The following is a 14,188-nucleotide window of genomic DNA, read 5'->3' on the forward strand; positions in this document are numbered from 1 at the left end:
TGATTTGTTACCAAGCCATTCAAACTGAACCTTTCCATTACCCAAGAAAGAGTCAATTACTTCATACTCCTCAGGATCCACACAAGGCTTGTACTTTCCATAAACAAGCCCCCCCAAATTGGCAAACACTCACAGGAAGTGCTTCAACTGGATATTCTGTTAATTTACCAATAATCATCTTTGAATGCTATTTATTACAGAAAATTAGATGAACTTAGCATGAGCAGAAAAATATTGATTGCCACCCTCTGAATTTTTAATATGAGTGTTTGATTTATAAATTAATCCTTCATTTTGTTAATTAGAGCAGAGAGGCAGTCTCCAAACCCAAGCTATGGTGCTGAGCATTATTGTGATTTTCATCAGCAATTTTAGGTAATAATGTCTTACTAAAGTGAATTTCTTCTCTGGTTCAGGTTTTCTGTCTTGCTCTAGGAAGCAGCCTCATGCTTGCCAGGTTTGTGGTTATGTTTTTATAATCCTTTCTTCAGTCCTTTATTCTCAACCTACCTGCCCACCTTGGCTGGGTTTATTCCAAGCATTTTTTCAGAGGGTTAACCTGGTTGACCTCTACTTTGCCCCAGGATCCTCTAACATTGTTCAGAAAAGTGTTGGGTTTTAGATGACTCAAAGGGCCTCTCATTGTCAAAATTTCTATCCCCAAGACGTAGACTCAGCTTGGTAAGCTTGGTAATTTTCTGTAAAAAATTTAACTTGCTGAAAAAAAGAAACTAAAGGAAGAAATAGTCCCCTTATCTACCCCATACATACTTTTTTTTTTGATAGAAAAATGATTGCCAATGGTTGAAAGAGTGAGAAAGTGAACAGATCCTGTCTTAGTCTGTTTGGGCTTCTATAACAAAATACCGTAACTGGGGAGCTTATAAGCAATAGAAAATTATTCCTCACAGTTCTGGAGGCTGGGAAGTCCAAGGACAAGAGGCCAGCAGATTCAGTGTCTGGTGAGACCATATTCTGGTTCTTAGATGGCACCTTCTTGCCGTGTCCTCATATGGTGGAAGAAATCAGAGGTCTTTCTTGGGCCTGTTTGTAAGGGTGCTAATCCCATTCATGAGGGCTCTGCCCTAATGACCTAATTAATTCCCAAAGTAGCTCCCCCAACCCCCACTGCCACCCCCCTGGCCCATACAATCACCTTGATGGTTAGAATTTCAGAAAAACACATTCAGACCATAGAAAATGCTTTCAGTTTTTCAAAGATCTTCCACCATAAGTATCCTGCTTCATTTTGTAAATCACCCTGAGAAATGGAGAAAATATAGTCTGGTTGATTCATGCTCAGGTCCTGGAGTTAAACAGCATCATATCTTTGCCATTAGCTAACTGTGTGATGTGAGGCAAGTTAATTTTCCTCTCTGATCCTCTGTTTCTTTTTCAATAAAATAGGAACAATAAGATTCCCTATTTCATGGAGCTTACTTAGTGGTTGCCCTATGCAGAGGGCAGGATCAACCTCCCCTAATCCCAAATTAGTTCAAATGTTGAAATGATGATGTCACAAGTGCACCAAAAGGGGAGGAAAATATTTCTTACTCAGTTCATGAGATTTTCTGGGAGGGGATGGGAGGCACCCAAGTTGGTTTGAAAATGGCTCAAAGTGGCAGTGCCTTTTGTTTTTATTGTGGTTAGAAGATGGGGTTGGGGTTTGAGTATCCGCACTCACACAGGGGTTTGCACAGGTTGTATTTCTCCATTGGTGCCAAGGGAGGGAGTATTTGAGCTTTCTTACCAGCTTGCCCAGATGTGGGGCAAAGGAAATGGGAATGGTGGAAGCGTGAAAGCTGTCAGAGGTCAAACATAAAAAATGACATCCAACTCTTATAGAGTTATTATGAGAAAATATCTGCCTAAAGCACTTAGCTAAGTGTAGGGCTTAGTAAGTAGTTAACAAATTTTTACTGTCATGATTGACTTAATCCTTTTAAGAAGCTTTTGCATCTATAACCTCATTTCCTCTGCTGTATATTAACTCAAGAAATAGAGAGATCTGATCAGAAGTAGATTTGGTACAATGAAAGCACCCAATGAATGGTAGCTGCTGGCATCACTATCACCATTTCCATTATTATCATCAACTTTGCCATTATTGTCATCATAATCATCACCACCATCTCCACCATCATCACCAGCTTCATTATCATCAACATCATCAGAAACACATCACCACCACCATCACTTTTGCCACAATCATCATGAGCATCACCAACATCAGCTAATTTTTGTATTTTTAGTAGAGACAGGGTTTTGCCATGTTGGTCAGGCTGGTCTCAAACTCCTGGCCTCAGGTGATCCACCTCTCAGCCTTCCAAAGTGCTAGGATTACAGGCATGAGCCACCATGTCCAGCCCAATCAGTGGTTTTTAATAAAGGTGATTTTGCCCCCTTTGGGTACATTTGGAATGTCTGGAGACATTTTGATCACACCTGGAAGGTGGATGGGTGTTACCAGCATCTAGTGAGCAGAGGTCAGGGATGCTACTCTACATCCTAGTACAGGACAAGCCCACTGCCACACCCTAATGAAGAATGATCTAGCTCAAAATGTCAGAGGCACTTGAACAGTGTGACTCCATCTTAAATAGGCACTCAGTAAAATGAGGCTGAGATCTGCTGGACTGTATCCTTAGGAGGTTATGTATTCTTAGTCATAGGATAATAGGAGATCACAAGACACAGGTCACAAAGACTCCATTGATAAAACAAGATGCAATAAAGAAGTCTACCAAAACTCGCCAAAACCAAGATGGCAGCAAAAGTGACCTCTGGTCATCCTCATGGCTCAATATATGCAAATTATAATGCATTAGCATGGTAAAAGACACTAGTACCAGCATCATGACAGTTTACAAATGCCATGGCAATGACCAGAAGTTACCCTATATGGTTTAAAAGGAAGAGGTACCCTCAATTCTGGGAAATCCCTGCCTCTTTCCTGGGAAATTCATGAATACTGCACCCCTTGTTTAGTATGTAATCGAGAAATAACCATAAAAATAGCCAACTAGCAGCTCTCAGGGCTGCTCTGTCTATGGAGTAGTCATTCTTTTATTCCTTTGCTTTCTTAATAAACTTGCTTTCACTCTACTCTGTGGACTTGCCCCCAATTCTTTCTTGCGTGAAATCCAAGAACTCTCTCTTAGGGTCTGGATCAGGACCTCTTTGTGGTAACAAAAATGTCAGTAGTGTCAAGGTTGAGAAACCCTAGTTAAAGCAATTAACTAATACATAAAAATGACCTTCCTTTCAATTCTACCTTCCAAAAAATGCACACATACTCTCCCTTTCCTTCTCTTTCTCTTTCTAAGATCACTTTGTAAGCTGAGAGAATTATGACAGAGACTGGAGCAAGAGCATAAAGTCTGTCCCAGCATAAAATCTGTGAGATTTAAACATATACTGTGAGATGCCTTAAAAAACATACAGAATATGATTTGACAAGGCCCTTTGACAATGCCCTCCTTTGCACAAAATCTTCAGGCAGTAATTCAATTTTGAGAGTTTTCTCCTATTAAAATAGGTATGTGACACTGCCCAGGCCCTGGACTGAAGCACAGTCTTCAGCACTGGGCATTTTTTTTCCGGGTAATGAATTTTATTTCACCAAAAATAAGCATTAAAGAGCTTCTAAGGAGACATCATTGTGCTTATTGATTTTTTTTGGCTTTGGAAAATGTGAACTGTTGCTGCATAATGATAATAATCATTAACTTTAGGTTTATTGTGGGGTTAATGAATTATTAGAGTACAGTGAAAAATTATTCTCTGGTAAATGTTGAATTTCATTTTTTCTGAAACTTCTCTCTCTTTTTCACATTTGGTGTTTTTGTCTTTTCCGTGAAAGATGTACAAATTTCAGATGAATGGGATTTGTCTGTTTTCTTTACCTGCTTCTGACTCTTAAAAAAATCCCATGTTAATTAATTATTAAGTTGCATTGGGGAAAATAAATGATATTCAGTAGCTCTCCTATTCCATAATAAGAGACTCTTGGTGAACTGCTGGGGTCTGACCACAGACCCAGGCTTGCACAATGGATGAATAACACATGCTGACACAGATATTTTGCCTATCAGTCTGGCTAAGGGTCCAGTAAAGAGTTAGTAGCCGCGGCCCTGACCAGTTGGCATTCTAGGCATTTATTCAGTATAGATTTAATGACAGAGGCTTTGAGTCAACACACTTGTGAATAATGACTAAAGGCCAGGTTCTGAGGCATAAAGCAAATACTATTTGTGGGTAATAACATTGTTGACACCCCCAAGTAGAGAGCAGTCATGCACCCCTGGATGTTCAAATATTGGTCTTAGGACCACATGGGTAAATAAGCTCTTTAAACTCCCCCACATTCCTTTGTACCTACTCCTGCCTAATTGTCCCTGGGTAAGAACTGCTGCCTTTGGCCTCTTGTTTCCTGAGGGTTTTGCAAAAGCCTTCTGGCCTTCCAAGAAGGTTTGTGTCTATTTTACATTTTTTCCCACCACACTGACTGAACCCCTACAGTGAAACTAGTGGAAACTTATTTTTGTGGGATTCTTAAGCTTTAAAAATTGGCTGTTCAGCTACTCATGAGGCTGAGGCAGGAGAATTGCCTGAACCCAGGAGGCGGAGGTTGCGGTGAGCCGAGATTGAGCCATTGCACTCCAGCCTGGGTAACAAGAGTGAAACTCCGTCTCAAAAAAAAAAAAAAAAATTGGCTGTTTTGGATTATAAGGCTTCGATCACCAAAGTCAATCCTTCTTTTATGGATTATTTATGATAATGGCAGGAAATCTGTTGAACTGAAGGAACTGTTTCAGAAGGGCATTCAACACCAGTCAGATCTCTCTATTACATTGGAAGCAGTTTTCAAAATGAGTTTGAGGGCATGCACAGCTTTCTGCATGGCTTCCCCGCCAACCCACTTCCTGCCCCTGCTCTCCTATCTGAGTTGTTATCATTGAATGCTTCTGCTGAAGAGTCAGGGGCCTGAAAATCAACTGCTAGGATAAAATAACCAGCACTCATTCAACTATTGTTTACTGAGCACCTACTCTGGGTCAGGTCCAATGTGTAAAAATGGGGACACAGAAATACAACATGAACCCTGGCCCCAAGGAGGTCACCATCTGTGTTTCTCAGCATCTGTACAGCTCTGACCTTTAGCCCAAGGCTGCTGAGATAACACAAAGGATTGTCTTGCCAGATCAGACTTGCAAGAATCAGATTTCATCTAGTATCAAACTGTACTGACAATTTTAAGCATATCAGTAATTGTGAGGCATAGGCAAAGCAGGGAGAGGCCTGGAATCCCCAGTGGAGTTCCCCAAGCCCTCTCTGGCCACATTAGAATGCCCACCATTAGCAAGTGAAATCTAATCCCAATGGCAGTGGGAGAAACACCCAAAAGAATGCTCTTTTGATCATGGTGCATCTCCATTTGATATTTCAAAAATTACAAAGGTTACATGACATCTTCCAGGAAGACATGCCCCATAAATCCATAGATCCCACAATTGTTTGCCCTGAGCAACCCAGACACACAGGTATACCTTGCCAAAAGCATTCCAAAGGTAAGAACTCTCCCCTAGTAAATACTATCAGTATGTTTTCCAGAAGGTATGTCATTAGCATATTTAGAAGCCAATCTGATCAAGTACTTCCCTTTCTTTCCCAAGGCATTCCTTGTAGAGGGAGAGAATGGATTTCATGCCTGCTGCTGGCTCTGTCCTTCCCAGGTACCATGATTGACTAGCAATGTCTGCCATAGCTGGTTATGGAGACGGTTGTAGGGTAGGACAGCCAATGTGTGCCTCTAAGCAAGCCTGAGCAAACCTAATTGAGCAAACAAGGTTGAGAGACCAGTGAGTTGCTAAAGGTCATACCAGGGTGTAATTAGAGAAAAGACTCAAACTCAGGACCCTGGACTACAGGGCTTTTCACTGATATTCTTGCACATCATAATGATAACTAGAACAGACTCTGCAGTGAAAAAACCAGGTGTCCTTGACTTCTCACTAGCTGTGGTGTTGCCCAAACTCTTAGCCTTTTAGTAATTCAGAAGGGGAAAGGATATTATCAGTCTATTTTTCCAGGACCTACTCTGAGCCAGATGCTGGGCTAAGTGCTTCATATCTAGTATCTCTGCAACTGAGATAAGTGCTTCATATCTAGCATCCCTGAACTCTATGGAGTGGGTCCTGTTGCCATTCTCATTTTACAGATGAGGAAACTGAGGCCGAGAGAGGTTAAGTAACTTACCCAAGGTCACATACCTTTCATGTGCAGAGGGGATAGTAAAGACCAGACACACTTTTTACTGGGGTGTCTCAATGATTCACTTGCCTTGATTAGAGAGGCTGCCTTTACAAAAATGGCTTCATCCAGGGTACCAGTCATCATCTCTAGCCCATCTCCCTTCTTGCAGTAAACAGCATGAGTTTTTAAGTGGCTACTGTTCATTTCCCGTCCTCTGGATGGTGAAGTGCTGCTATAAGCATGGAGCATGGTTTTTTAAACAAATTGAAGGGAAAAAATTTGAGGTGAAAGGAAGCTGTTGTGAATGGACTTTACCATCAAGACACCGTATTGAAGCAATATTCATACCACTCTGCTAGCAAAGGTCCCTGTTTGCAGGATGACAATGGATATGTATGGTGCCACTCCTTAGTGAGATCACGTGGTGATGAAAGCAGCATGGAAAAATGAAACAAGCCCAGCCTCCAACTCTGTCAGGACACCTGTGACCTTGGTCAGTGCTTTTACCTGTCCCCTTTCTCCTCCCCAGGCCTCTCTTCCTCTACCTGTTGGACAAGAGGGCCTCTGAGCAGCCAGCTCAGTCCTGCCAGCTGCCTCCTGCTGTGCAGCTCAGTGTTTTCTCTATCTGTCCTCTGATACTATCTGACAGCATTTTGAGAATGGAAACAGATGTCTTCTAAATGTTATGAGAAATGACTCTTCATCTTTTTGGAGTCTTGAACCCATTTGGGAATCTAGTGAAAACTACAGATCCTCTTCCCAGCAAAATATATGTATCTCCAAGCATTTGGTTCATATCTTTAAGAGATTCCTAGATGCCCATGGATCTCAGGTTAAGAGCCTCTGGTGTTGAGTGACAATATATTTGTGGTTTGGAGATTAAGCATAACAATTTGGGAATGCAATGCCCGGATAAAAAAGGAACAGTTTCCTGACTACAGGAATGTTCATTGAGTTCCCGAGTTTTAGGGTAATTTGTTATCTAGCAATAGATAACTACTACACTCATAGGCTAATAACTTCTATGTGCAAAATACCGTGTTAAAGCCCAGGGAGCATCACTGGACACCTCCTGAGAATAATACTCAGTAGATTCAATGTTTTTAAGAAGCATGAAAGCATCTGCTACCTGTACCCCAGGCTAGGGGTAGCAGATTGACCTTTAAGTCTTACAGGAGCGTTGTGCCACCCAGCCATAGCCAATGTTAGGCCTCCCACGGGTGTCTGAGATCTGACTTTTCATTTTCAGGTTCTGGCTTTGTTCTATGGCCAAACACAATGGAAAAAGGAAGTTGACTGGCTTTCATTGCTAGGAATGATGAAATGGTCAATTCATTTCTCTGGGGCAGATGTTCTATTGCCACTGAGAAGGGGTGACCTATGCTCACCCTATGGATGTGACATGTTATTTCTCTCAGCTCCCTGGTGGACCTGTGGGAGTCATGCCACAGGAGCCTGAGAGGCTGCAGTCTGGACAAATGGCTCTGGGCAAGCTGGCAGCTGTGATGAAGGGCAGGCTGTGCAAAGGTTGGGCATGCCGAGCTGGATAACCGTCAGAGTGCAAATCATCCCAGCAGGGAGACATAACATCAGCCACCATAAAACATGCAGCCTATAAACTGCCAGGGAAGCTTGAATGAGGGAAGCATGCCTGAGGATAATAGCACAGGTAGGGGAAAACCTCTGTTAATTTCCAAAGCTTTTGGGTCCTAGGGGACCACACACTCACAAGGTGGAAGCCATTGTCTACCTTATTGGGTGGATGCTGTCCTGTGAGTGGTAGAAAGGTCCAGTCCAAGGGAAGAATGTGAAGAAGGAAGGACACCGTGGACCACCCTCCTCTAGCATCTTACAGGGGTATCTTAAATATCAACAGGGGACTCATAGGGAAAAAAAAGTCAAGGTCGAAGAGAAATGAGCCACAAACATTGTTCCCTGTTCATCAGCGCCTCTGCCCTTGGTTCCAGAAATTACCCTTCCCTCAGTGTTGTCCATGTGTCAGGTGGGAAAAATGGAAGGGTCAGTTAGAAATTCTGTTGTGCAGCATAAAAACAAAAACCTGATCACAGTGCTTAAGTCAATGGAACAAAGGCTCTGAACCACTATTTTTCTGCTGTGACCTTTTTTGAGTCTGCAAAGCCTGAGGACTCCTTCTCAGACAATGTTTACATATGCATAAAATAAAGTATACAGAATGAAGACGGCAATCAATCATATGAAAACCATATTCATTATATTTGACCGGAACTTGAGATATAGTAGGATATGTGCTTTTCAATTAATGCATTAGTAACTAGGTCAAGAAGTGGGTCTAATAACCAACCCCTGGCACTTCAAAATAGTGACAACTAAGTGTAGGTGATAAATGGAGACATTGGCAAAAACTGCGATGTTAGGGAGACATCTGTGATTTCTATTGACAAAGTGTTTTAGACTAGTCAGGGTTCTCCAGAGAAACAGTATCTATCTGTCTATCTATGTCTCTATCTATGCATCTATCTATCTATGGAGATTTATTATGAGAATTGGCTCATGCAATCATGGGAGCCAAGAAGTCCCACAATCTGCCATCTGCAAGCTAAAGAACCCGCAGAGCTGGTGGTGTGATTCAGTCTGAGACTGAGGGCCTGAGAACCTGGGGGACCACTAGGGTCCAAAGCCTCAAGAACCTGGACTTGTGATGACAGTGAGATAAGGAGAACAAGGGATATCCCAGCTCCAGAAGAGAGAGCAATTTGGCCCTTCCTCTGCCTTTTTGTTCTGTGACTTCAACGGATTGGACGCTGCCTGCCACACTGGTGAGAGTGAAATTTCTTTTACTAACACCCTCACAGACACATCCAGAAATAACATGTTGCCAGCTACCTGGGTATCTCTTAACCCAGTTAAGTTGACATGTAACATAAACCATTACAAGTTCACCCCTTGTCAAGTTGGCACCCAGATGCATCTCCTTAAGCCATACTTAATCTCCAAATAGCCAGGTGATAATTCTGCCTGACGGGATATGACTATCCTGTGTACAACTGAAAACATACTAATCCCTTCTGGAAAGAGTTATGTTTACTCTTCTGATGATGTCCCATAACTTAAATGTATGATGTAAAATTAATAATGCTTAAATGCTGGTAATAAAGTCAGCACATCTTATGTTACATGATAGGGGAATAAGAGAAGAAAGAAAGTGAAGATATATGCTTAATATACACATACGTAAACATAAATATATTAATAAAAAACCAAAAGAAATATTCATGACAATTACATTCTTTGTTTCTGTAACCAGTCACGTAGTCGTAGCTGGTCACGTGGTTGTACCTTCTACTACCTGTTCTCTATGCCCTTTACCCTCAGTAAACACCTTATCTGGTCGTAGTTCTTTATCTGGGGTGGGGTGATCCAATCCTTCATTCCTGAAGGGGATGAGCCACTTGTAGTCCTGTCTGGATTGGGTTGTTGTAGTTTTCCATTGACCTTAATCACAGGATATGCTAATACTGAGATACCCTAAGGGTTCTCTTGTATTCCAGACATACTCTTCCTTACCTTCATGTAAAGTGGTAGTCTGAGTTCCCCTAGGTAGTCTGGATTACTCACTCCAGCCAACACTGTAACTTCCTTCTCTACCTGTTGATTCGGAGGCAAGAGAAGCCCTAAGTGGCTGGGTGGCAGTCTTAACCTTCAGTTTAATGGGATTATTGTTGTGTCTCCTACTGGAAGCGTTCTTCTCTCTGGAACATAGTGCTCTAAACCAGCACAGCACAAAGTCAAGGGAGCAGGAAGCAAAAATTTTGCTAGTGGGCAACTAGAGGTAGAGGTGAGTGTTGTCACTTCCATTTCCATTCCTTGATTCCTGGACCCATGAATTCCGACTATGAAAGAAACCATACCATATATTGGATGCTGATTCAGAGCATATATGGTCTTCTGGAGAACTTTGCCTCAGCTCTGTGAGGTGTTACCACCTAACTGGTGTTGTAACTGAGTCTTCAAAAGGTCATATCACTATTCTATCAAGTCAGTTGCTTCAAGGTGGTAAGAAACAAGGTAATACAAGTGAACTCCATGAGCATGGGTTCATTGCTGCACTTCTTTGGCTGTGAAGTGAGTTTCTTGGCCAGAAGCAATGACATGGAATACAATGATGGTGGATAAGGCATTCCATAAACCCATGGATGGTAGTTTTGGTTGAAACATAGTGTGCAGGGAAGGCAAATTCATATCCAGGGTAAGTATGTATTCCGGTTAGGACAAAACACTGCCCCTTCCATGGTGGAAATGGTCTAATGTAATCAACCTGCCTTTAGGTGGCTGGCTAATCTGCCTGGGGAATGCTGGGCCATGTCAGGGGCTCAGTGATGGTCTCTGATTATGGCAGACTGGGCACTCATCAGTGGCACTCAGCAGACTGGGCACTATAGCCAGGTTGGCCTTGGTGAACAAAAGTTCATGCTGCTGACCCCGTACATAATCTCCATCCCTGCCACCATGGCCACTTTGTTTACAAGTGATGACAGGAGTGGCTGGGGGAAGAGGCTGAGTGGTATCCATGGAATGGTTCATCCTAGTCACTTGGTCATCAAAATCCTCCTCTCCTAATGTCACCCTTTGATGAGAATTCATGTGAGACACAAATATCTTCATGTCCTTTGCCTATTCAGAGAGGACTGTCCACCTACCTCTTCCCATACATTTACTTGTTATCAAACATGTCTTTGGAAGTCCCTGACCATTTGGCCAAACCATTGACTATAGCCCAGGAAACTGGTATATAATGGCATGTCTGGTCATTTCTCCTTCCAAGAAAAGTGCACAAACAGGTGCACTGCCAGAAGTGTTGCCCACTGGGAGGATCTCCCTTCACCCCTGTGCTTTACGGGGATGTCCCAGAGAGGAACTGTAGTACTATAGTTGTCCACTTTCAGGTGGTGCCTTTATATCGTGCAGAACCGTCTATAAACTAGGCCTGAGTTGTCAACTAATTAGGGGGACCTCTCCATGACACCAGAGGTGCAGGGTGGGAGAGAGAAGGCCCTGTGGCAGGAGTGGGGAACATGGGCATTTGGGCCACTTCTTCATGTAACTTACTTGTGCCTTTAGGTTCCGCTTAAACTGGATCATGAGTACACCACTTTCATTTGGTAATGGAGTGCTGCTGTCATGCCCAAATTTATGGCTTGGTCAGTGATGTGGTTTGGCTGTGTCCTCATTCAAATCTCATCTTGAATTGTAGTTCCCATAATCCCCATGTGTCATGGGATGGACCCAGGGTGGGAAGTGATTGAGTCATGGGTGAGGTCTCCCCCATGCTGTTCTTGTGATAGTGAGTGAGTTCTCATGGGATCTGATGGTTTTATAAGCATCTGGCGTTTCCCCTGCTGGCAGTTCTCCCTCGTGTCACCTTGTGAAGAAGGTGTCTGCTTCCCCTTTGCTTTCCGCCATGATTGTAAGTTTCCTGAGGTCTCCCTAGCAATGCAGAACTGTGAGTCAATTAAACCTCTTTTTTTTCAATAAATTATCCAGTCTCAGTCAGTTCTTGATAGCAGTGTGAGAACGGACTAATACAGTCAGATAATTTTTAACAGCCAGGTCATGACAGGCAGCTCAGATCGCACGGTAAGATGGTGGCCTGTTCAGTCCCTACGAAGGCCCACTAGCAGGCCAAAGGTGGTCTCTCACAAGGTAAGTATCTGTGAACTATGGCAGGGCCTTGCTCCAAAACCCTAAAGGCCTACACTGTGATTCTCCTACGGGGGTCTGCTAAAGGTTACAAGCAGCATTCCTATCTGCTGCTGACATTTCAGGTACCATTGGGTTTGCTGGATCCTATGGCTCGGATGGTAAAGAAGTTTGCCACTCCTTACTGGGGAGGCTCCTCTTGTTCTGGGCCTCACTCAAAGCTGGCAGCTTTTCAGGTCACTCAGAAAAGGACCAGAGCACATACCCAAACGAGATATATGTTGCCTCCAAAATCCAAATAGGCCCACTAGGCATTGCCCCTCTTTCTTGGTTAGAGGAGTGGCCAGACGAAACAACTTATCCTTACTTTAGACCTTCTGAAGTGCTCCACACCACTGGACCCCTAGAAATAAATTTCACTAAGGTGGAAGGCCCCTGAAATTTAGTCAGTTATCCCCTATCCTCTGACATGCAAATGCCTTATCAATCAGTTAAGAGTAGTTGCTACTTGTGGGTCATTAATCCAATCGGTGTAATGCCATCAATGTAATGAATCAGTGTGACACCTTGTGGAAGGAAAAGGCAATCAAAATGCCTGCAAACTAAATTATAACAGGGCTGGAGGGTTGATATATCCCTGGGGGTAGGACGCTGAAGGGATTGCTGCCCTTGCCAAATGAGAGTAAACCATCACACAAAACCACATGCATTGCTGATACTACCTACCTTGGTCTGTTGTCCACACTCATAAAGCAACGGAATGCTAAATCTAGGTCAGAGCTTTGTGAAAATGAAGATGTAAATCTCTTCCCCTTAAGTTCATGAAACTAAATTGTGTTCAAGGATGCTTTGGGGTCTGTAGACAAAGGATGCTTGTTCTTCTCATGCGAAATGTGTTCTGGAAACTGTGGTTCAGGGTGAGTACAGATGCTCAAGGAAGAAGTGAAGACCCATGCTTCCAGGTTCTTGACCTGATGTCTTTAGAGTGTGAGTTTTGCCTTCAGAGTTTCAAAATGGCTATAGCACTTCCAGACATTGCTTCTGCATTTCAGGTAGGAGGAAGAGGGAAGAAAGAAAAAAGGTACATGCATTTTTTCTGGGTCTGTCCATTGTCATCAGAAAAACAATGTTTTTTCTGGAAGTCTCATCCTGAATACTTTGGCTGGCAACTTATCAGCTGAAACTGGTGACTTGATCATCTCCAGCTGGATGAGACTCTGGGGAGGGTGTATTCTAACTGGGTATACTGTGCCTAAACCAGAGTTGTGTTAGGAAGACAAAGGGAAGGAGGAAATTGGGTAGACTAACCGATGATGGCAGTCATGACTGATGTCTGGCTTCTTAATAAATTCTCTTCTCAAAAGCTTATGATTTTTGCTATTCCTATTTGGATAAGCTATGGCAAAATTCAAGTTTGGTCTCATTCATTCATTTTATTCATTTATACGTTCATCTACTACTTATTGGAGGCCAATTTTGTGCTTGGCCTGGTCAGGTACGGGGTCACACCATGTTGAGCCAAACAGCCAGGTTCCTTGGATCTTACAGTTTAAGGGAAGAGAGGGATGGCAATGTAGTAAGTAGGATTGAAAGGCAAAAATCACTCAAACAGCACTCAGATGGCAAAAAAAAAAAAAAAAAAAAAAAAGCCACTTCTTTTATTTCCTGTAACAGATAGATCTCAGGCTCTTATGGTTTCAACAATTTCATTTAAGTATCCAGTTTATTCAAAATTCACCTGCTTCTGACAAGATCTCTAATTGACTCCCAGCCAGCTAATTCCTTCTCACCCCAGAGCATGTGGAAATAGCAGGATTCCTCCTTGTGACCCTGCAACAGTGAGAGGCTTGGAAAAGCTAAAACTCCAGGCCTCCCTTTCTCCTGGGCCTTCCAGTCTGTATCCTCTGTCCACTTTGGAGCATCTGGGACCTTAGGTTTAGAACAGATCCTCCTGAGAGCCAATCCCACCCAGAACCATGAATATGAGGTTGAGAATCCCCCTGTCCCGGGGACACTGCCAATCTGCCTAAGGCACCTCTTCATTCTGTAGCTTTGGCCCAAAGAGGGAAGCCTCACCCCAGCCTGTCCATCTGTTTCCTTTGTTTCTCCTCAATTGCCTGAACCTGAAGGGGTGGGTACTCCACTTCTTTCTGCCACATCCCCAGTTCTCCCTAACCTGGCATTGTGGAAATATTCTGGTCCAATTGGCCTGCTCTTGGTATGTTAAGGAAGATCTTGTTAGTTATATACTGGT

General features: G+C 43.0%; 1 protein-coding gene across 4 annotated transcripts in view; it reads right to left on the reverse strand.

Moving 5' to 3' along the window:
• The window catches only part of CFAP20DC (CFAP20 domain containing), a 352,305-nt gene that overhangs the window by 4,363 nt on the left and 333,754 nt on the right, over nucleotides 1-14,188 (reverse strand). Inside the window, exons 17-18 of one of the 4 annotated variants that reach the window (XR_013527405.1) lie at nucleotides 12,661-12,975; nucleotides 1,157-6,487 (exon numbers count right to left, since the gene is read on the reverse strand). The exons of 1 other annotated variant lie outside the window; for it this stretch is intronic. The gene's annotated coding sequence lies outside the window, so the exon portion shown is untranslated. Of the gene's footprint in view, nucleotides 1-1,156; nucleotides 12,976-14,188 lie in introns of all 4 variants that reach the window. 2 more of the 4 variants (XR_004734664.3, XR_013527404.1) reach the window with 2 other exon arrangements.

Source organism: Callithrix jacchus, chromosome 15 (genome assembly GCF_049354715.1).
Source record: "Callithrix jacchus isolate 240 chromosome 15, calJac240_pri, whole genome shotgun sequence".
Lineage (NCBI taxonomy): Eukaryota > Metazoa > Chordata > Mammalia > Primates > Cebidae > Callithrix > Callithrix jacchus.